At 32.1% G+C, this 24122-nt stretch overlaps 1 long non-coding RNA gene across 1 annotated transcript; it reads right to left on the bottom strand.

Moving 5' to 3' along the window:
* Nucleotides 1-843: 843 nt before the first annotated feature.
* Nucleotides 844-18670, bottom strand: LOC127737269 (uncharacterized). The gene is made up of 4 exons (XR_007999329.1): nt 18473-18670; nt 3899-3951; nt 1552-1707; nt 844-919 (listed from the first exon to the last, which is right to left on the bottom strand). It is a non-coding gene; the product is annotated as an uncharacterized LOC127737269 (long non-coding RNA).
* Between the last annotated feature and the right edge of the window lie 5452 nt (nt 18671-24122).

The following is a 24122-nucleotide window of genomic DNA, read 5'->3' as shown; positions in this document are numbered from 1 at the left end:
TGAGACTTTTCGTCTTCTGTTTATCATTAGAATGCTCTGATTAATCAGAAAACGCGATTCCTCTATTCACAGTACGATGACGTTCCTATTTTTCTTGCTGATGGCTTTTATCAGAAGAATGAAATTTCACGCTGTCTGCATCCCAAGACATATTAAAGTTAGTGAACTGACTGTTTGTATGGGTGTTAGAAAAATTATACTTAAATGGAAGATCACCAGACACATTTGATGGCACAGTAAATATTTGCATTGGCAAACCTTGCTGCGGATGTTTCGAAAAGAAATTTGGCGAATTTCCTCTCCTCTCTTTTTCTGTGATCTATGGTTGTTAACTTCTACGTCATTTAATCTCTGGAGGAGAGTTACTTAATTGGTTATCATACCACATCTTCTTATTTCTATATACGAAATACCGAGTACGCATTCTGACAAAGTTTAAACATTGACGTATGGTGACTTGGAAATATAAAGAATCTATTTTATTCATACCTGAATCTGTATACAGTATACTGATGTTATGTCATATGACAAGGTGTAAACAGACAGACATATTTTATTCACGGACACTGTATTTTTTATGAATCTGTAGACAGCATACTGATGTAATATCATATGACAAGTTGTAAACAGACAATTACTTACATCCACGTTATTGAACTTTTGTGGATAGTTGTCTCATTGGCAATCACACCACATCTCCTTATTTTTATAATCATACTTTATTTACGTACACTTTTTTTGTTATGAATCTGTAGAAAGTATACTGATGTAATTGCTCTCCTTTTACCAGAAAAAAAGTATTATTAGATAAGTCATTTATCAGGAGGTTACTTAAAAAATCAATTGTAAGAGTAATAGTTATTTATTCATGAATTTTAACTGTGGCGTGTTTTCTTGGACGATCAACGGTCGTTGTTATCTGCAAATATATATATATATATATATATATATATATTATAATAAATAAAATTAACAAATAAAATTACACATTTTGATTTAATAGTTCAACAGCATATTTGAAAATGGAATCCGTATATCTGAAAACACATGTTACAGGATCTCTGCTTTATAGAGACTGAAAATATTCATGAATTAACTTCAACTTTAGATCATTTAAAGACGGTACTATGAATATTTCGAATGCTTGTTTTACTCACCGTTTCTATGTATATAACGCCAATTTATATGGTAGATGTATCCTTACAGTTTTTGTTTTATTTAGCAAAAGATTTATTTACATGAGATCTATTTGAATTTTGCGATGTAGTTTTTTTTATAAATCAGTGATATTTACAAATGGAGTTGTGTACATTTTTTTCTAATTTTGTATTTCTAATTATTTTTTATTAGAATTACGTTATCTTTTACACAGATCTGATTCCTTGTATAGGTTTGGCTATATTTTGGTTCTTTTCGGATACATATCAGCTTGACAACGTTTGTAGGCTAGTTAAGTACTAAACCAGAATCACTGTATGACTTGACGTATTTATAAATACACATCACATTTCGTAATAAAGTTAATCAAATCCCGAATAATACAACACGTACCTTCGTGAACGTAACACAAACACTTGTCATAACTACACGCTCCACCTGCACTAAATCCTTTGGTTTGACAACAGCTGATACAATCTGTTGCTGAATGCGTATATTCACACAAAATATCCTGGCAGTACTCACCTGTCATATACTGAGAACTTGCACCTTTAGATTAAACATAAAATCAAAGGTAGACACAACACAAAGCAGAAAATCACGTGACTATCGCCGTTTCTAAATAATGAGGTATAATCAAGTCATTATTTTATGTGAAAAACTGCAAAAACAGTGAAATTCAAATACATGAGATTCGAAAAATCTAACAGAAAATGTAATACAAAGTTTGAATAAATTATACTAGTAATTGATGTCTTTGTGATGTTACTTGATACAATTTATTGCATTTTAATTATCAAAATCAGGAAACTAAAAAGTGGCTTTATCATACGTTCTCCTCCCATAGTGTTAAGAAACAGAATCGTTCTAAACATTAGTGCCAAATAGCATATATGATAAAGATTTGTTACTTCTCTACAAGTAATCGTAAATTATCATTGTTCTAGAAAAAAGTTTACCCTTACGCAAATCACAATTTTTTATTTATAGTTCATTGATTTTTATCAACAAAATTTAATAAAAATGTACTTTTAAAACATGATATCTCTAAAAATATTAACAAAGGGAAACTCAAATAGACACAGATTTTATGAAAAGTTTTCCCGGAAACATTTCAACTTTGATATATGCATATAGCGCTTAAAGTTTCAGTTTGCGATTAGAAATCGACGAAAATCCACGAAAAGGGTCAACGAGCATTGTGTAGACATTTTTTGTTATTTCGATCTTCATTGAATTAGGTCTAGATGTAGATGATATATATATTTATATAAATGATACCAAGAGGAACTGATGGAGACTTTTATCTTCGATGTGTACGGAGGCAACATATCACAAAATACTGCCGGATACAACATTACAGATTCCCTTAAAGGCCACCGACCTTATCGAATGTGAAATTTTGTCGGGAAATCATTTTGATTCAGTATGTACCTAATATAAGCTGAAACCAAATGTTGCTGATATTGACCGACCAGGAAGGTCTCATGGACATTTAAGTGGTCTCGTAAACATCTTTACGATGTCACTTGATACAATTTAATGCTTTATAATTTTCAAAGGACAGAAAAGTGACCTTTTCATACCTTCTCCGTTCCGGGATAGTAAGAAAAAAGAATCATTCCATAACTCTAAGTGATGAAGTAAGCTGCTGGTTCGTTCTGGGATGTTACCAAAATATCAGTTCCTAATTTTCAGTCATTAAACCAAAAATGTGAGAAAAGCCTTCCTTTCAATACTACATTATATGTTCTAGCATACGTTTTTGACATTACTAATGTTCTTGTTGACTGCTATGATGCTTGGTGCGATAAGTAGTATTTTAGTTGTCTAAAATGGGCCCGGACATATAATGAGATCAAATTTAACCAAAATGGCATTAAATGATTTATTTCTAATATATGGATGGACTGTGTTTTAAAAGATATTTCACAAAAGCAAACATCGACAGTCCAACTTGAATAACTGTTTTTAAAACCTCCAACTTCTAATGTTGAATGTTGTCGACATATCGTTCTTTTATTATATGAATATTTCGAAACATTATTTAAAAAAAAATAACACGACAGATAAAGTAGTAAGCTTAACACATCTCTTTTATTTATCTATCGTTCAAAAATTGGACTCATATACATGGTAAATGATATAAGGTTCTATATAATCTGTTACACAGTATTTTATTTGCAACACATATACACTGTTTTTTTTAATATATATATATGTAATATGTGTTTTTCAGCGTAAAGTCTACTGATGCCTTAGATTGGTGTGGACTGCCAATTGTTCATTCTACACATGTGACCATAAATATAACACTTGTATACCATACCACGAATGCAATTACTGTGGATTCCTTTATTTTCGTTTGTTTCAAGTTTTGGAAAAAAATAATTCGAGGGATCTTTATTACGTTGTTTCGTCATTTGCTACTATTATTGTAATCACACAATTAAATAGCGTCAAATATTTCAATTTGTGTTTTTTACAACCACAAAATCCACGAAAATTTGTATACCACGAACATCAATGAAGGCACAGTAAAGGGAACTAGGGAAACATGTTCTATCAATATAAAGAAAATAAGCAAAACTTCAAGTTGGCAAGGTTACGAATTTATGAAATGTAGTTGGATCATAATTCTTAACATTAAGTAGACGATAAGTTAATAATTACCAAGTATTACCATACAGAACACGTATCAGGATTGTTAACATTAAGTAAACGATAAGTTAATAATTACCAAATATTACCATACAGAGCACCGTCAATACCATTAACATTTTCATTTTCTATCTGTAATCAAAAATATATACAATGTCATAAACGATGGTAATTTTTGTTTTCCGAATTATTCCCCAATAACTTACCAAAAAATGAATAATCAAAAGGATGTGGATAACAAAATTACAATTTTCATACTACCTCTAGGAAAGAGAGCCATAGTGACTATTTAATCTAGAAGACGGAGAAGCAACACACAAAAAGGATCTTCTCGTTTCATAGATATCGATATTTTAAAGAACTAACTACAGACTCCCAGGAGCCTGACAGGCTCACCTGGTAAGTTGGTCATTAACATTTCATGCAGGGGTACTAATTCAGAAATTTTAACCCTCCGACTTAAAGAATTTATTTGTTGTGTAGGACGTTCAACACTCAGATTAAATAACAGACACTTTAAATTGATAAAAACAACTTGTACGCTTAGAAAGATATACAGATAAGTATGAATGATCGAAAGCATCAGCGGATTTCTAATAGGAGTTATTGTCCTTCAATTACCACTTATTACAACTGTTTTGTAGTTGTTTCTTTATTCAATAATATTTATAACATTTCCCGTCTATTTTTTAAATAATTTTCCTATCAATTTCTATTCCTTATATTTTAACACCAAAATTTTCTCTATTCTTTATATGTTGAATAAAATTGAGAATGGAAATGGGGAATATGTCAAAGAGACAACAACCCGACCAAGGAGCAGATAACAGTCAAAGGCCACCAATGGGTCTTCCACGCAGCGAGAAAATCCCGCACCCGGAGATGGGCCTCAGCTGGCCCCTAAATAAAAATGTGTACTAGTTCAGTGAAAATGGACGTCATACTAAACTCCAAAACATAAATTAACTAAAATTAAAAACACATACAAGACTAACAAAGGCCAGAGGCTCCTGACTTGGGACAGGCGCAAAAATGCGGCGGGGTTAAACATGTTTTGTGAGATCTCAACCCTCCCCTATACCTCTAGCCAATGTAGAATAAGGAAACACACAGCAATACGCACAGTAAAACCCAGTTCAAAAGACGTCCGAGTTCGATGTCAGAATAGGTAACAAAAGAAACTAAGAAAAATGACAATGATACATAAATTAACAAATAACTACTAGCAGTTACTGACATGCCAGCTCCAGACCTCAATTAAACTGATTGAAAAATAATGTCTTCATCATACGAAAATCATGCACAATCCCTCCCATTAGGGGTTTAGTATCATACCATCATAAAATATAAGAGAAGAACATAACCCCGTATCATGCCAACAACTGGTTTTAGAATAAATGTGTTTATTTCCGATGCAAAGACCCTATGAGTGAATCAATATTAATACCAAAATATGCAATCCTTAATGACCTGACAACAGTATCATAACTATATCCCTTCTGAATAAGTCTGTTTAAAGGTTTGGTTAGCTTTTGAGGTGAATACCGACATTTTTGTGCTTTGTAAAGAATATTACCATCAAAGATTGGATGTGAAATACATGAACTTACAAGATGTCTGCATGTTGATTTATATATATTTTCGAATGATGTCCTTGTACCGATGATAAAATTTAGTAAATGTTTTTGAATAGTTTGTGATATCGAAAACCCTGGTGTAATAATTGTTAAAGTAATACAGAGATTTCTTTCGATTAAATCAAATACGCTGTTACATACACGAGCGAATCGAACAAGTTGAGATATATAAACACCATAAGATGGCGACAAGGGAACAGGAATCTACAAAAAGATTTATAGTGTCATCACAAACTTCACCAGCTACTTCAGCTAATCTCCGTCTATAAATGTCGATCAGTCCGTTATAAGACATGCTCCTATAGAAGCTGGACTTAGCTCTTTTGACCACCAACCACCCTTAAAGTCTACCTCACAGCCAATCACGTGTTCTTTAACTCAATCCGATGTAACTAGAATTGCACTGGAACTCAAACAAATGCTACATTCCGAAATTGATTATACTATCAAAAGCAACCATAGACCAATATAAACAAGAGATAAATAAACTTACGAATGAAAATAAAAAATTGCGAGACGATCTTGATTTGCTCGAGCAATATGGACGTCGTGATGTAATGAGAATCAATGGCATTCCTGACGGTGGTAATATGGAAACAACTGGTAAGTTGGTAACAACCCTTGTAAAATCGATTGACAGAGAGCTGCAACCTGGAGACATTATAAGGTCGCATAGAATTGGTCCGGCGCCGCTCACTATTAACAGCAATGAAAACGAGAATAATGTTCATTCCACACCACCAAGGCAAATTATTGTTAGACTTAAAGACCCTCAAGTCAAAAAACGCATACTTCGATGCAAAAAGCTACCGAAAAATAGACAGGATATGAAGAATGTTAAACTGAACGAAGACTTAACTTAAACAAGAAACAACATTGCTTACAAGATCCGACAGTTAAAAATAGAACATATTATAAAAGACACATGGCCAAACGATGGCAAAATAATGGTGAAGGACAACCAAGAACAAATACACTAAGTAAACACTCATTCATTTGACCAGTTTTGTACCAATTTGTGTATGCCAGGCGTTTTTGATTTCCTTCATAGACTGGAAATGAACTCTACAGAAAGACGCCACAACAAAGAGAGTACCAAAGATCCCAAATACCGTACTTATGCCCAGACAGTTTCTTCTGCAGCTTCTATTAATCAATCAGCCATCTCAGATGATCGACATGATGGATCCTAGACATGATACCAGTCACATGCATAAACTGTATAGCAAATCAAAATAAGTCGGTAGTAGCTTTTGTATGTTAATGGCAAAATAGAAATCAGTCACAAATGGCTTAAAATTTGTATCTTACTGTAATTTGCGTAAATGTATGACCGTTAAACTAAAGGAAAACCCTATTTATTATAAAGGGTATAGTATTTTTTTTTCTTTTATAAATTTGCCTTATGTATCTATATCTGAAATTTTAGATTTACAAAAAAACAAATATAACAATTAAATTATAATAATCAAAATCGCATATACAAAGTTATCGGTAAATCATAAGTGGAGCTTTTAGGATAATTTTGCTACATATTTTATTATTTAATATGAATTCACTACAATCTATGTTCTCAACAAATTGTGTAAAAATTTTGTTACATCTAACAAAACATCTAGGAGAGTTATAAGTATAACTTTACAGTTAAGATCGTATAAATAATTACTCATGCGTATTATCACGACCTAACGGTTGTGTCAAAAAACTGTTTAACAATAGTTCGCAAACGAATGACCTTTATCTTCAAATTTTTGTCAGTCATCATAGTAAAAAAAAACGTTGTTTTCAAATCCTCCATGCCCCAGTTGTATGTTCCTTAATTGGGCCAGAAACATAATTTTTTTATATATGTTAAATTCCTTTTTTATTGTTTATTTTTGTGCACCGATGAAATGCAAACTGTTTTGTGTCTTGTATTCTATTGAATGTTTATTTATAGATTGTATAGATTTATACTGTTATCTTCTATGTAGCTTTGTATGACCACTTCGCTACTTAGTTGATCAGTCAGGTGTTACATAATGGGTATTGGAGTCGATCAATACTTATGTGGTAACACGAAAAATCTATTTTGTAATATGTATGAGGTATATCTTTTCTACTTGTTGAATTTTTCAAAAGACAAGGTTAACACATTAAGAATTAACACAATGATTTGGTTTTCCCTTGAATTGTCTGTTTTAAACAAATGTATAAAAAATCGTTCACACTTCGGTTTTAACGAAAGTGTTAATCAATCGAAATGTTTTGGCGATAACGATCAGTTTTCGGATCACGTTGTTCAAATTAATTTTGTGTTATTTGTTCTTCAATTACTTCTAATTATTGGTGGGATAGAAACTTATCCTGGTCCTCATCAATTATCTGATGATAATGACGATCATAATATTTGCTTCGAAAAGTGTATCAGAGAGTAACAGTTCACGTGAAATGTTTTCAACTTCAATTTCCTTTTTACATTTAAATGTGCAAAGCTTACTTCCAAAACTTGATCTGATTGTTGCTGAGTAGAAGATTTTGATAAACTGTCATTTACTGAAACTTGGTTGAACGGTAATAACTCGACAGACTCAGTTGAACTTTTTAACTACCAGAAACCATTCAGAAAAGATAGGTGTCCCATAAAAAGTGGGGGAGGTGTGATAGTATATGTTAAAGAAAATATTCACTCGAAGAGACGTGATGATTTGGAAGTGCCCGGTGTTGAGGTAATATGGATTCAGCTAAACATAAATAACAAAAATGTATTGGTGTAACACCACTAATTCGGCCCGGCCAGAAAGCACATACCAGAAAGTAGTACATATTTAGCACAAAATAGTTCCTACGCATGAGTGTAACTTTCAAAATATGTAGAATATTTAGGTATTGTTGGTATCAAATGAAAGCTTAATGACTGGTGATCATTGTAGAACACTTTTTGACTTATAATTTTAAATATTAAAAAAACTGCACCAAATTTTATAAAGAGGGTACTTTTTGCCTGTATGTCAGATCTGAAGTACCTGTTTTGGTACATCCGAAGTTCCGGGAACCAGTTCTTTCTTATATGCCATTAAAGGTATGTTGATTTTTCCAGTACAAGACACCGTAAAGTGTTGCTTTGACATGCAATGATTGTCACTTTATTTGAACTTGAAACAAAAGAGCTGTGTCTGCTTGAAATTGAGGAATTTAACATAGAAAGCAATGGGGCCACGAATTAGTGGTGTACTTCCTATTACAGAGAATCATCAGAAATTCAATTCTTAGAAGTTGTACCTATTCCAATGAAAATAAGTCATATTTGATGTAAGTAAACATGTTTAATCATCTTTTTTGGATGAACAATTCTGTTTATGGGAAATTTCAGCTCTTAAATTGACATAATCAGGTATTTTAGCCTTTTATGGTCACACAACATGCATGCAGTTAAGACTTGACTCCAAATTCTTATTTTTGCATTATTTGGGATTGCAATCAATAAAACATGTATATAATGACTTGTTTATGGTAAAAAAAATAGCTCTTGGTCAAATAATTCTATGATTTTTCAAGTTTTATTGGTTTTCTTATGATAGCCTTTCACAATCTAGGCAATTGGTATATACTCATATAAGAATTCCAAAATCTCACTGTACATGCAATTTTGAACCAGCTTAGCAAGTTATCCAGCTGAAATATATATAAATTGCTCTTTATAATCTATGTTGTACCACAGAAGTATGGTTTATACCAAAAATGTCCCTTTTCCAATTTGAAGAAAAAAGGGGGGACAATTTTCTCAATTATGTTTTAGGTTTGGTCTAATATATTTTTATTAAATGAACAAACTCTGGTGAAATATGACTATTGGTAAGCACATTGTTTTCCTAACAGAAATTATTAAATACAACAATGATATTGAGAATAAAATAAGTATATTGGCCATTTATAATATCCATATGCAGTTTTCTTTGAATAACCTATATGTTACTACCAGTCCAATTTGAGCTTAAAATTAGTAAAATAGTATTTGGACTTAAGCTTTATGTAATTTTTATTGCTTGAAATAGATCATAGAATGAAATAAAGTGATGCTGAAGTCAGTATAGCAAGTTTTGTTCTGTTATAGGTGTAACACCACTAATTCGGCCCGGCCAGAAATCACATACCAGAAAGTAGTACATATTTAGCACAAAATAGTTCCTACGCATGAGTGTAACTTTCAAAATATGTAGAATATTTAGGTATTGTTGGTATCAAATGAAAGCTTAATGACTGGTGATCATTGTAGAACACTTTTTGACTTATAATTTTAAATATTAAAAAAACTGCACCAAATTTTATAAAGAGGGTACTTTTTGCCTGTATGTCAGATCTGAAGTACCTGTTTTGGTACATCCGAAGTTCCGGGAACCAGTTCTTTCTTATATGCCATTAAAGGTATGTTGATTTTTCCAGTACAAGACACCGTAAAGTGTTGCTTTGACATGCAATGATTGTCACTTTATTTGAACTTGAAACAAAAGAGCTGTGTCTGCTTGAAATTGAGGAATTTAACATAGAAAGCAATGGGGCCACGAATTAGTGGTGTACTTCCTATTGTATGGAACTTTCTACGTGCTAACAAAAGGTAACAATGTGATATGGACAACCATTGAAAGTTCAATCGCGTCTGCCATAAATGATGTTAAATATGACCGAATTATTGTAACAGTAGATTTTAACGATAACTTGCTAAATGGTGCTAATTCCAAAATACATAATATTTGTACAAATTACAGTTTAGAGCAACTTATTGAAGATCCCATTCATTTTACTGAACAGTCATCGTCACTGTTTGAATTAATTATAACTGATAACTCCGATTTTGTACCGTATTGTGGAGTTGGGCCACCACCATTAGACCAAATAAGATATCACTGTCCAGTAATGGGGTTTATTAATGCACAAAAGCCTGCTTGTTTGTATTTTAAAAGAAAAATATGGTTATATAAGCAAGGTGATTTTGATGAATATAGGCGCATATTAACCAAAACCAACTGGGATAGTATATTTGCTCTAAATGATGTTGATAAAATAAATTCTGAAATTTCAAATCGTATCCTAAATGCAGCTGAAATTTCCATTCCCAATAGAATCGTAACTATTAGGAAAACTGACCCTGCTTGGTTAAATAACGATTTAAGAAAACTCATAAGAAAGAAAAACAAAGCGGTTTAATCAACCCGCCGAATGGAACAAATTTAGACAAAATAGAAATAAAGTGACCACTTCAATAAGACAAGCTCGCAAACAATATCAAAATAATCTTCTACAAAAATTTTCAAATAGTAGCCTATCAACAAGAACTTGGTAGAAAACCTGTAACCAAATTTCTGGTATTAAACCTTCTCACTCGGGTATTCCTCCCCTGCTTAAGGATGATAATTTGATATTTAATGATATTGATAAAGCAAACGAATATTATAACTTTTTTGCCATGCAGACAAACATAGATGATACCGAAGCCGTTATTCCTGACTTAACCATTCAAGACTGTACACTAAGTGACATTACACTTAGAGATAGTGAAGTCGAAGATGTACTAAAGATTTTAAATCCTAATAAGGCCTCAGGTCCAGACTTGATAAACCCAATATTATTAAAAGAGGCTGCTTCACAGCTAAAAAATAACCACTTTGTAAACTATTTAATTTATCTTTATCTAAAGCTATATTTCCTGCAGATTGGAAAAAAAGCAAATGTAACTCCAGTTTTGAAGAGTAACAACTGAAATGAGGTAAAAAATTACAGACCAATCTCGTTGCTAAGTATCTTATCAAAGTGCATATAGCGATGTGTCTATAAACATGTACACAACTTTCTAATTGAAAACAGGATCATCATCCCTAATCAATCGGGTTTTACCAAAGGCGATTCTGCCATAAATCAACTAATTGATATTTCTAATAAATTCGGTAGAGCTTTGGATAACGGAAAAGAAATTAGGGTGGTTTTTTGTGACATCAGCAAAGCTTTTGATCGGGTTTGGCATAAAGGACTATTATCCAAACTTAAACAATATGGAATTTCTGGAAATTTACAAAATTGGTTTTGTGAATATCTATCTGAAAGGAGTCAACGAGTGGTCTTAAATGGGAGCAATTCAACATGTAGATAGATAACTGCAGGTGTCCCGCAGGGCTCAATTTTAGATCCGCTACTTTTTCTAATCTTTATTAACGACATAGTAACTGATATTAAAGCTACTATCAAATTATTTGCAGACGACACAAGTATTCATTTGACAGTAGACACCCCTGAAAATACTGCTGACATAGAGATCTGAATAAAATTCATATGTGGTTATCTAAGTGGCTTGTAAACTTTAATTCACGAAAAAACAGAAACCATGATTATTTCAAGAAAATCAATAAAACCTAGTCATCCGATCTTAAAAATGAATGACATTGATCTTCAAGAGGGTGCTACTCATAAACAATTAGGTATTATTTTTTCAAATAATGGGTTATGGAATAATCATATTGAATATATAGTTAAACGTGCATACAATAGAATAAATATCCTTAGAAAGATGCGTTTTATACTCAATAGGTTCACTTTAGAAAAAATGTATTTTTCATATATTCGACCAATATTTGAGTACGGGGATGTCATTTGGGATAACCAAACACAATACTTGATAAATAAAGTGGAAAATGTTCAAATTGAAGCTATGAGAATTGTAACGGGTGGGAATAAATTAACTTCAATACAGATGCTTTATGAGGAAACGGGTTGGGAAACACTTTCAAAAAGAAGGGAAAAACACTAGCTCACTATGTTTTATAAAATGGTAAATAAGGAAACTCCAAATTATTTACAACACTTGGTACCAAATCAAATAGTTAATTTACATAACCATTTCACTCGTCGGACTCAAAATACTTCGAAAATACGCACAAGAACTAATCTTTACTCCGATTATTTCCTTCCTTTGTCTATTAAATTGTGGAATAAGTTACCAGATTAAACGAGAAATTCTTCGTCTTTAAGTATTTTTAAAAGTCGTATAAAAAAACCCAATTAATAAATGCCCAAATTTTTACTACACTGGTACAAGAATGGGTCAAGTATTACATGCCAGGTTAAGGATGAATAGTAGTTCTTTAAATGAACATTTGTTCAAACGAAATCTAGTAGATTCTTCAAACTGCTCGTGTGGTCTAATCCAGTCTACAGTTCATTTTTTATTGCATTGTAAAAAATATGACGCATTGCGTAATGACATTATTTTCTCAATTAATTATCCAGTCAAACTAAACACAAATTTACTTTTATTTGAATCAAAAGCTCTAACTTTAGACCAAAACAAAGATATTTTTGAAAAAGTATAAAAAATTTTACTAAAGTGCAAGAGATTTACAAGTTAAATTATTTTTCACTATTTTTGACAAAGTTGCATTTCATCTGGACATGTGTGTAGTATTTAAGTGTATTTTTTTTCTTACTTTTTTTCTATTTTTTTTTTTTTCTATTTTTTTCTTCTTTTGTTTTAATTTCATTATTTTCAAATCATAATTTTTTTCACCCTTTTTTTGTTTGTTATATAGTTACTTATTTATTCTTGTTCCATATCATTTTAACATTGCATGCTATATTTATGTAATCGTTAATTGGAGTTGGTATTTCAAGGAAACGGATTAATAAAAGCTATGTACAGCTTGTTTCCGAATCCTATTACAATTATGTATTTTGTATGATGATATATTTGTAATCATGACGAATAAATATGTTTAAACTAGGGAACATCACCATCTTAAAATGGATAATTAACAATAGGAAATGAAAAATCATCTCTTTTATCATAAATGTTGGTATTAAGCTTCCCGTTAAAGATATAGATGTCAAGATCCAGGAGTGGGCAGTGTTCATTGTTAGTATTAGCTTTATTCAAAGTCAGTTCGGCAGGATAAATCTCTTTAGTGTACATACTGAAGTCGTCATTATTGAGCGCCAATATATCATCCAAATATCTAAAAGTGTTATTAAATTTTTGAATTAGATGTTGTTTCGATGGGTCTTTGCTGATTTTAGTCATAAATTGTAACTCATAACAATACAGAAACAGGTCCACAATAAGTGGTGTACAGTTAGTCCCCATGAGAATTCCGATAATTTGACGATATATGGAATCTCCATAGCGAACAAAAATGTTATCTAGTAAAAATTCAAGGGCAGTTATACTATCAAAGCAGGTCCAATTGACATAGTTCTTTTGTTTGTTGTTATTAAAAAATGACCTAAAAGAGTTTGAACATATATATTCGCATTCTGACTTTTTAAATGCCCATTTAATCAGGTGTGTGCATTTTTTCTTAATATGATTATGAGACAAAACGGTATATAGGGTAAAACAATCAAAAATTTGAACAGATTCGAAAGCACCAATATAAGCATGTAAATTATCAAGTACTTCAAACGAATTTTTGACACTCCAAAAGTAATTAATTCTACTATTTTCAAAGGCTTTCTTTGAACAATTTATTACCAGGTTTTTGATTGTACAAAGTGTACTAGTAAGTAGAATAGATAGTTTAGTAGTGGAACAATGGCTTGAAGACGAAATAAACCTATATTTGTAAGGAGTTTTGTGCAGCTTTGGAAGCCAGTACATAGTTGGAACTTTCATTTTTGATTTTGCTTGTAAAGAGGTAGCTAAAAGTGTATGTTTGGCTATTTTGTCTCTGTTCTTTTTTTATGCTTTTTTATTCTTACAGACCCTCATAGTTGTCCGAATGGTCTTTCAAACTGGTTCGACCCGACACTTAGACTGGCCCCAGTTGTCATTAAAAGTGGTCCGATTTGTCTTCAAAAATGCCCGAGTTGCCCATGTTAAATAATAATATACTCTTTTTCGAGAAATTCGTTTCTATAGTTTATTTATTCATTTATTTAATGAAAATCTGTTGCACCTGGGACTAACATGATTGATAAAATCTAACTTTCGGTCCCATGTTACCTGGGACTTACATGACTGAAACAATCTAACTTTTGGTCCCATGTTTCCTGGGACTAACATGATTGATAAAATCTAACTTTCGGTCCCATGTTACCTGGGACTTACATGACTGAAACAATCTAACTTTTGGTCCCATGTTTCCTGGGACTAACATGACTGATACAATCACATGTTGCCTACTCCTTTGTTTATTGAATATCAAATACAATTAAGTAATTTAATCTTAAAAGAAATCATGGTTTTATCATAAATGCTTATTGTATTTCAATACTATGTGAATAAAAGTCTTTAATGTGTTAATTAAAAAAAACATTTTATTGTTTGTAACAGGAGTGGTTTATATTGTACAGTGTGCAAATAGTTGTCTCGTTAGCAATAATACCACATTCCCTTATTTTTATATCAAAATGATCATTACTTGTTAACTGCAAATGGTTAGAAATTTCTATTAAAGATTCGTAATAATACCAATTACATCATATACAAGAAAAACAAACATTCATGAATTGTGAAATGCAAAATTTCATGTTTAGTGTTATATATATATATAAATATATATGTAATAATCTTGCACAACAGTTGTGCATATCAGTGATACGACCTTTAGCTTATTGACTTTTTCATTTTTTGTATCTGTTCGTTTCCTTCGTCGTATATTATACATATACTTATAACAACAAAATCGAAATACCTTCTTAGTATGCATCTAAAGACGTCAATGTTAAAACTGCAAACGAGGAATTCCAGTCTTTCTCTATCTCACTATACTTTAATAAAAACGTGTTTAAAATGTAAGGTACTTCAACCAAATAATAAACCAAAGATGTAATACAAAGTATAAGAACGACAAACAAAGTTATTGGAACCAAATAAACAAACCAGTCGAACCAGTCGAACAAGTCCATAAAACGCACCACTACAGAGAAAAGGAAAACAAATATCGTAGAATACACCTAAAAAAAAATCAGTGATGGACTAAACTGCTTCGAAGGAAGCCATTCCTGCTCCACCTATGACGCTCGTCGTGTAAGTAATAGTCAGTGATGCACTAAGCTGCTTCAAGGGATACAATTTCTGCTCCACCTGTTACGCTAGTCGTGTAAGTAATAGTCAGTGATGGACTAAGCTACTAAGCGATGGCTTTGTAAATGTGTAAATTTCTGTATTCGAACCCATAAAAGAGAAATCAATTTGATGGTCCAGAAGAAAAAGAGATCCAGGAGTTGTACCCTTTTTATCTTTCTTTTAAATTAATAAAAATCATGAATCATCATTCATCCCCCCATCCCGTATTGGGGAATACTTACGGAAAAAAAGGATTCTAGAATGTCCTATTCGACAACCCTTTCGGTTTTATGTGAAAACTTTCGTTTCCTCGAAGAAAGATAGGAACGAAAACAAAAAACAAATCCATACAACAACGAACCACAACAAACCTAAATGTAATAAGATTGGACAAAAAACCCAAAATATATAAAACAACGCAACTTCACGTTCTGAGATGAACATTTATTTTTCGGATTTATGTAAATATATTCGTTTCCTATGTAAGTAAATTGTAAATGGACGAACACAAAATGATTACAAATTAACATCATTGCTAAACACCAACGCACCACAATATACATAGAGAAAACAAGGATGCACCAAAAAAGAAATTGAAACAAAAACGCACCACAACCTCCTTAGATGAACATTGACTTGGTCTAAGATTAACAAAACTGGTTATTATCCTCAACATTATAAATTGCTATATGTGATCTTCGTAAGATGACAACAGATAACTTGGAAAATGAACATAACAATCCAATTCACATGCCTGCGATTACTCGAATGTCTTCTAGTGACTATCAAATTACACAGGCATATGTTGTTCACGTTAATTTTACGTGACATCCACATGAACTCTGATTCAAGTGAATTATTGTGAAAATTCCATGTAAAATTCATGTTATAATATAATTTTTTTCAAGTTAGCTATCAGTTGTAAAAACCCACGAAGGGAGCTGAAATGATGAGACGACCAATTTTGGCCTGTATACCATATACCTGAAAAACCTTCAACAACATTAGGACTATAACAATTTTCGTGACTTGATCTCGGGTGATAATGCCCGAAACGTTTAAAAAGTCAAATAAATACATAATATCCAGTTCTTTGCTGATATTCTGTTTTTAAATCATACATACATATAGCTGTAACGACATACATATATAATACCCGTATAAATTGGATAAAAGTGGTAGGTGAACATTTGTCAAATGACAATGTGACTGACACGTAAAACAAACATGCAAACAGCCCAATACCACCAATGGGTTTTCGCTGCGTTGAAGACCTATTGGTGGCCTTGGGCTGTTCTTTGGTCGGGTTGTTGTACCTTTGACACATTCCCCGTTTCCATTCTCTGCAAAATATGCCTGTTAAAAACAAATCATCCTCCGATTTTCATATTAGGAGGATATAATGCAATTATCTTACTTCCCAGGCCCTCGTATCACTGTTTTTAGACGTGAACAGACGTCACATCACAACGTGTTAGGAGGAGTTATCAGCAACGTCGCTATATGAAAGCAAAACTTATCAAACTGAGATTTCTGTGTACATATTTTGTAAAATTTCAACTGCTCCACACTGTGGAAACCTTTTCGTTCGTTCGTTGCATTCACTCGTCAAAAAGGTTCAAATTGTGGCCCGCGATTGAAACTTAACGATATAAAACTACAAAAAACTAGATGATCTATACTTAACTGGGTTCATTAATCATTGCACAACGCAACTCCATTATGTTTAATTTGTTGATCAGGTTAAGAACTACTAATTCGGGCACGGTCAGAAGAAACACACAATAAAGCAGTACATATGTAAACAAAATAGTTCCTACGCATACATGTAACTGTGTCTATAAGTAAAATATTTGGGTAATTTTGGTATCAAATGGAAGCTTAAGGACCTGGGATTACTATACCTTGTTGAAAGTTTTTTTGAGTAAAGGTATATGGAATTTTTCAGCACAAGCCAATATAAGGTATAGTCTTGACATGAAATGACCGCCTCTTTATTTGAATTTAAGACAAAATAGATAAGAATGCTTGAAATTTAACATAGAAAGCAATGGTGGCTATGCATTAGTGGTTTTATTCCATAAATGAAAATCAAAAGAAAAGAATAATTTGGTTACTTCTGTTCATTGAATAAAAGACTCATGCGAATGCGATGTTACTATATCGTCAATTAACATTGACAGAGTTAACAAATTTGATCAAATGTCATTTAAATTTGTCATTTTACACACAACAAAACAAGAATCTTACTTACATCATCACGCCAATGAAACAGCAACCCTACTGCATAAAACAACAAAGACAAATAAAACTCAAAATATGGTCGTCAGTAATTAGAGGAGTGTCTTTAATATAACAAGATATAAATCTTTCTAAAAAGATAGTCTTGAAAAATTATGAAACGATTTACAAAATTTTCTATAAACTGATAAAAAGCCCACCAAAACATGACAAAACACATCAATCTACTAAAAGGACACCTGAATTAAGTATGACACAATGATTAACGTGCGGTAACTTTTATATATTTCTTTTATATCTCAACCATTCCCTTTAAATCTCCAAAGTTTATGTTAATAAAACTACAAGGAACAATAAAAAAATAACTAAATACAATAAAGAAATAAAGAAAAAAGAAAAAGAAAAAGAAAACCAACAACAATTACACGAAGAAATCATACTCCATAAAACGATATAAACTAAAACGAATGAATATTAATTCTAGACAAACCGTTTCAAATAACATAAAAAAACTGACGAACAAACAAAAACTTAACTATAACTGAAGGAGAGACATCCAATCCAACCTGCCTAAAAAATCCACCATAAAGAAATAAGATAAGAAGAAAAAGAAAAAAAAACATAAATGTATAAAAAGAATTCTTAAATCATTTAGAAAAGAAGTTGATTGTCAGCTCATTCAAAAAATATATATATATATATACAGAATAAAATATATTTGTGTTCATTTAAGCCTTATACATACCACAAATATCGTTTCTGTTCTGTAAAATTGATCAAAAGAAACTCCAATTGCAAATTGATGAAATAGCTTGATGTCGTAACTAAATGTACATGAAATATGGCAGAAATTGAAAATGTTAACAGCACTAATTTTGGTGCCACGCCTTGGTTGCATTAACTTTTGCAGAATAAACACAATATGCACATGTAATTACAGGGATGTACCGATCCTATCATAAAACTCTAGACAACATGTGTCGTGTTATAGACGGAAGAATATAGTTACGTCAATAATAATCATTTAAATACCAATATTTTACTAAATTGAATTGAATGAAGTATTCTAAAGATCACAATACTTTTGATTTTTTTTTGTGTAACAGATGGATGTTTTTTTACCTGCCAAAATCAAGAAAAGGGATGAGGAAAAAATAAAACAAAAATTAAGGAAAATAGATACATCCTCTTTTTATGGAAAAACTTACTCTAAAGTTTCTCTGAAAAGGTTTTAGAAAAGACGAACATACGTTAGTGTATCTATATTACAAGTGTTATCTTTTAAAACTGACATTGTAAGGCCCTCAGAACATAATTTGCATCCGTCATTTTCCCAAGACATCAACTTATAGTTGATCATAGTTATGGCCTCTTTGCTGATCAGTCATAATATCATGCCTTTTAAAAATATTATAAAAAGGATTGTCTCAGAGCTTTTTCTTAGCTAAAGATTGTGCAAAATTGTCAGTTTTGTAATGCAATGTGTTGAAAAATCAGTTTTGTGTGAATAGAGAGAAAACTAAAAGATTGCAATTTAGACTAATTAGATCTGAAATAGATATTTAAGATAGCTTTTATATAATGTGCCTTCAGAAAATAAAGTTGTGGCCAACGTACTTGGTTTTTTTTTCAAGCTACAAAACAATATGGGAGATTTACTGTAGATTTCTTTATTAAATTGAATTATCTTGGATATTTTCACTTATGCATTTGGTTGTGTTGAAAACATGCATCAAATTAAAATATTCTCTCTTAGTAAATCTATTTTGATGATACAATCCAATACAAAAAAAAGCAACAAACCCAAAAATAATCGCAATCTCCACAAGGAGCGATACCCTCTGTGTCAACAGGATAAACGTGCGTAATATCAGTTACATAGTGTGCTTTTTCATCATCAATTTCTTCGTCTGTTGAAACCTTTCAGATTTGTCCTCAACACCGTGTTGTTTTTACAAAGGGACGTAACTCCACTACTAACCTGGTATTGAAATTTACCACACCTACTAACCCAATATGAAATATACACGGTCTCCACGTGGTTGCTTTCAATCAATCGTATTTCTAGAAATGTAAAGGAGGTAAGATAATAAACTATATTGTTATGCATGCATCGACCGACCGGCCAATCCATACTCAGTCAAAATTTTTCCAACTTGGAACAAAATTGGAATATTTACTCAAGCAACCATCTTGCCGTCGGATTTATAATTTGCATAATACTAGTCAAACAGTTTGCTAGTGACCTAATGCGATATATATGGGGTCAGTAAATTCCATATGTACTGACCCAATATATATCGTATTAGGTCACTAGCACATTGTGTAACTTATTTATCTTACCGACTATCTTAACATGTGGCATTTAGACTAGTGTCTACAGAAGCCGGTTAGTGTCAGGGTGTAGTTTTATTTTTTAGTCGTTATAACGACTTAGCTATATCGTTATAACGACTTCGCTAAATTGTTATATAAGTGTCCTATCAAAGTGATCAAAGTCTTCAATATAGAGAACCTGCTTCCATTGGTCTGTACAAAAACAAATGCCAACAGTAACAACTTGTTAGCTTTTAATGTGTTTTCTGCATTTAGTGTAATCGTTCATCATCAGTCTCTTCATCTGTTGTCCGGGCGAAACGTTTCATATTTTTCCTGAACGCTGTGTTGTTTTTATAAAGGGACGTAACACCACTACTAACCGTTTCTTGCGTTCTATGCACAGAAATACAAATATTTGAGGTGCAAAAAGTAAATTATCATTCAATCCCAAGCTTATATCATTCCCTCTGAATGTTTCTTTCAGTACAGTTAAATGAAAAATTAAGGCAAATGTGAGATAAGGGTCACGACGGTTGTCATTTTGTCGTGCATTTTTACCTCTTTCTACATTAATATAGAACTGTTGATGAAAATGTTACATCTCACAATCGACACTAGTAATATGTGCATTTATATTCTACAATTTCATACGATTTAGAAATGAGCAAACACTAATCCAACCTTTAGGTGGCCCGTCCCGTACTGGAAATTAAATAATATCGAGTCGAAACATTTTTTGCCGAGAAAGTTTTAACAGTTTATACCTTGTCAAAATGATGGTTTATTGAGAGTAAAGATATATGTTATTGAGGAATGACAAGTCGAACTATTAGTTATTGTTCATTAATGATATCCCGCTATTAGAATTTGTTACTCTGGGTAATTTGGTTCATGAGTGGATGATCACACGGTATAGCATGCACACACGAAGGTTGATGAGTGATTGACGTAAAAACTCATCACACGGTACAGCATGCACACATGAAGGTTGATTATAAATTTCAGAAAGCTCTGATTTGTAGATACACCGGATTTATTATTATATATTGAAGTTAAACACTAGAACTTTAACGATCGCAATACTTGACCGCCGTTACTTATTCCTTCACGATTAATTTTCTCAATTCGTGGTATATCAAATGTAGAACACATCCGACACCTTTTGAAAGCGAGCGTTTACGAAACAGATTTTAAATAGCAAAGATGTAGCCAGCAGTCCTCGTTTTCTCTCTCTATTTTTTTAAATACTAATATATTTCATAATAAACTGTTTATAACACTTTAGAATCACACACTTTTTAAATTGTTTTTATCCCAGTATGACCTTAAATATGCTATGTGATCGTTTGGACGTCCATTATCGGTGATACCTTCTCTAAGGTAAATAAAGGCAACAGTAGTATACCGGTGTTCAAAAGTCATAAATCGATTGAGAGAAAACAAATCCGGGTTACAAATTTAAACCAAAACCGAGGGAAACACATCAACTATAAGAGGAAAACAAGGGAACAACAGGAACACCGAAATGCAACAAAAAACAAACGCCAACACTCATAGAAACGAACTATTTGATAACAACTGCCATATTCCTGACTTGGTACAGGACATTTTAAGACAAAATGGTGGGTTGAACCTGGTTTCATGACATGCCAAACCTCCCGCTTTATGACAATGTTAAAAAATATCGCTAAAACACCAAGTGACAGAAATACAGCACAAACAAATAATATAATAGTCGACACAACATGCAAACCACAGATCAACAACGAACATATTCTATCAACGTAAAACACCACAAAAACAGTGACCCGCTTACGTAACTAACAAGCAATCTCGAACTTTATACAATTATTTTCAAAATATTCGTCCAAACAATTTTCATAACAATGATGGTATGGAAAGGCAATATTTTAATTATTTGGACTACAAACGATAAGACATAACAGATTATCCAACCGTAACCATAACAGAAACATCAAAATAAATCCATTAATGTTGGATGTACAAAACACCGATACACGCCGCACAGCAATGCAAATTCACAGTCTTCATAACAGTCATATTCGGGAATATGACAATGATGGTATTGAAAGGCAATTTTATAATTATTTGGACAACAAACGATACGACATAACACATTACTCAACCGAAACCATAACGAAAACTTCAAAAATAAATACATGAATGTTGGATGTAGAAAATACCGCGACACGTCGTATAGCAATGTAAATTCACTCTCGGTATAACAGTTATATTCGGGAATAGGTCACGTTCGGTACTTAGCAGACAGACGACATAGATGTTAAACCACAATCTAAGACGTGGTAAACATGTCATTAGTTAGTTTTGACACAGACACATCGTATAGATCAACCAATTCGTGATGGTGTCCATAAAATTTACAGTGTCATTTTTTATCTTTCCTCCTCATAACTCTGTTGGAGCAGTTTCTGCGTAAGGAGCACACTCCTGTATATGAAGTCAGTATAGTGTGAACATGGAAGAGCATAACGTATCAATTGAGATGTGTACACACCATACGACGAAGAAGAGGGTATGTTACTGCAGAGAACTGGAAAATTGATAATTGGGAAGTTGAAATCATCCCGGAGAGGGTAATTTTTTAATACAAGTGCTGTCTTTATTTCTAAATCGAAGGGATTTTATATAAATTCAAAGTAAACCGAAAGCATATCTACCGATAACAAGTAAAAGTTATATTGGAATTTTGTTTTTCTGTCGTTTTTCATTTTTTTGCCATGATGTAAGCGGGTTGTCGTCGACTTACGAAATTTGATTGTCCCTTTGATAGTTTCCGGGCCTTTTTTTAATACTTTAAAAAAAGGAAATCATTTAAAAATAAAATAAAAGAAGAAACACATTTAAACATAGTACCGACTATATAGTACAGGAAAATAAAACAAAGTAAAAAGATTAGATAGTAATACAACTCACCGCCTTCCCACAAAAAAAGAACAACACCCCCTTCCCCCGAAAACAAACACAATGTTATTTATTAACATTCCCCTGTCTTGTTTATTTCTATCTTTTTGAAGAATGGTTTTGTAATCATAATAAAAAAACAAGTTTAAAAAAGATCAGATTCAAATAAAGGACGAGACAATATAAAAATAAGAAGTTGTGGTATGATTACCAATGAGACAACTATCCACAAGAGACCAAATGACATATACATCAAATTAACCTTTTTGATAGGACATTTGCGGTTTTTAATGGATATTTGGGTTTTTCTAAATTTGGAAATTTGCGCTTTTCAAAATAGTACATTTGCGCTGTTTTAATTGGACCTTTGCGCTTTATCAACATAACATATGAGTTATCATGATAAAAGGTTTACGAAAATCATTTAATAAAAAAAAAAAACATTCATATATTTATATACAGCTAAAAGAATCAACCTTTCCCCATCATGCTTATATCAGATAAAAACGATAACACTTCAAGATTTTAAAATTCCTTATAACAACCATGACTCTTTCTAAATAAAAAGTCAACATGTACAGCAGGTCGTTTTAAAATCAAATTTCGGTCTTCATAAATTTAAACAAGCTTGGATAAACTATTAAGGTACAGTTCCCCTGGACTATTCATGCAACAGAAAGAACACAAGAGGAATATAGTTTCCAATTTCAAATCAACGAATTATAAAGCTAATTGAAAAAGTCAGGGCAAAATTTCAATGTTCCATTTATAAAAGTTTCGTTTTCTCAATCGTTTACCCAGAAATATATATTATATTTTTTTTATTATATAGATATAGGAAGATGTGGTATGAGTGCCAATGAGACAACTCTCCATCCAAGTAACAATTTATAAAAGTAAACCATTATAGGTCAAGGTACGGCCTTCAACACGGAGCATTGGCTCACACCGAACAGCTAGCTATAAAGGGCCCCAAAACTTACTAGTGTAAAACCATTCAAATGGGTAAACCAACGGTCTAATCTATATAAAAACGAGAAACGAGAAACACGTATTAACTACATAAACAGACGAAAACTACTGTACATCAAAGTCCTGACTTAGGACAGGTGCAAACATTTGCAGCGGGATTA

This window comes from Mytilus californianus, unplaced genomic scaffold, assembly GCF_021869535.1.
Source record: "Mytilus californianus isolate M0D057914Y unplaced genomic scaffold, xbMytCali1.0.p SCAF_4, whole genome shotgun sequence".
NCBI lineage: Eukaryota > Metazoa > Mollusca > Bivalvia > Mytilida > Mytilidae > Mytilus > Mytilus californianus.
This window is presented reverse-complemented; position numbering and strand designations above follow the sequence as displayed.